Source organism: Etheostoma spectabile, chromosome 7 (genome assembly GCF_008692095.1).
Source record: "Etheostoma spectabile isolate EspeVRDwgs_2016 chromosome 7, UIUC_Espe_1.0, whole genome shotgun sequence".
NCBI classification, from domain to species: Eukaryota; Metazoa; Chordata; class Actinopteri; order Perciformes; family Percidae; genus Etheostoma; species Etheostoma spectabile.
The window spans coordinates 1,013,558-1,014,599 of NC_045739.1; the positions used below are offsets into that span (position 1 = coordinate 1,013,558).

Consider the following 1,042-nt stretch of genomic DNA (forward strand, 5'->3'; position numbering starts at 1 on the left):
TACAAACTACAACACAGAAAAGAGAGAAAATAAAAATATATAGGCTATCAATTTAATGATTAAATAAGGTAGTGTATCCAAACTTACCTCAATTATAACTTCTTGCCAGTTGTACTACAGCACCTATTCATATGCCTATTTTTTTAAATATGTTTATCTCTTTCCAGTGTTTGTAGTTTGTAGACGGTCCCAAAACACTCCTGCAGTATCAACACCGGAACTAAACACAGCTGGATTAACAACTTTCATGCATCTCTTTCTCCAGCAGTCAGATTCACTGTGTTCACTCAGAAGGAATCACTTCACATGGCTAGGCACTGGTAATAACATTTTGAACATGTTTAGAGGCTAAAAACACATTTGAAACTTTCCCGGTTTAAGCCATTTTCTCTCTACTGACAGCACTCCAAATTAACAGACAACAGATCTACGTGTTGGAGTAGACCGGAATTCTCCTTTAGTATGCAGACACTTTAAATATAGCTCAGGAACAAGGGTTTTCCCTGCATTTTCACGGCTTACAGCCAAAAACACACCAAGCGCATAGCAATGTAGCACAGCTATTTTTTATTTGGCACCCATGTTCTCCAATATGTCTGTTCATACCGGGTGTGTAGCGTCCGCCTCGGCCCACGCGCTGCAGCAATAGTTTCAACGTCTCTCTATTTTCTCGCGAGAGACGCGACCGTATGTGTCAAGCCAGGCAGGTCATCACACATAGGATAGCACAGTTCAGGCGTTTACTCGACGGATATTTGAATAATGCTCAAATATTTAATGATAAAATGCATCGTGTTATTCTGTACTACAGTACTCGGGCTTATTGACATTGTCAGTTCCACTATAAGCATGTGGTTGTTACACGCTCTGTCCACTAGAAGGACAAGGACATCAGTCTGGTCGTGACGGGAATTATTTTTCAACGAGCACACAGCGCCAAACACAAATCAACAGAAAACTCTAATGAAACATTATTTAACAAGTCTAATGAAGCGGCTCAGTTGGAAAGGCTAATTACTGGCATGTCGGCACCAGCCTCATG

The 1,042-nt window shown here is 40.8% G+C and overlaps 1 protein-coding gene and 1 long non-coding RNA gene across 3 annotated transcripts in view; one reads left to right on the plus strand and one right to left on the minus strand.

The window, feature by feature from the left end:
- The window catches only part of LOC116692128 (uncharacterized), a 16,556-nt gene that overhangs the window by 14,001 nt on the left and 1,513 nt on the right, over positions 1–1,042 (minus strand). The window lies entirely within an intron of this gene.
- Positions 1–1,042, plus strand: part of dedd (death effector domain containing) — an 18,932-nt gene that overhangs the window by 11,546 nt on the left and 6,344 nt on the right. The gene's annotated exons all lie outside the window — the stretch shown is intronic.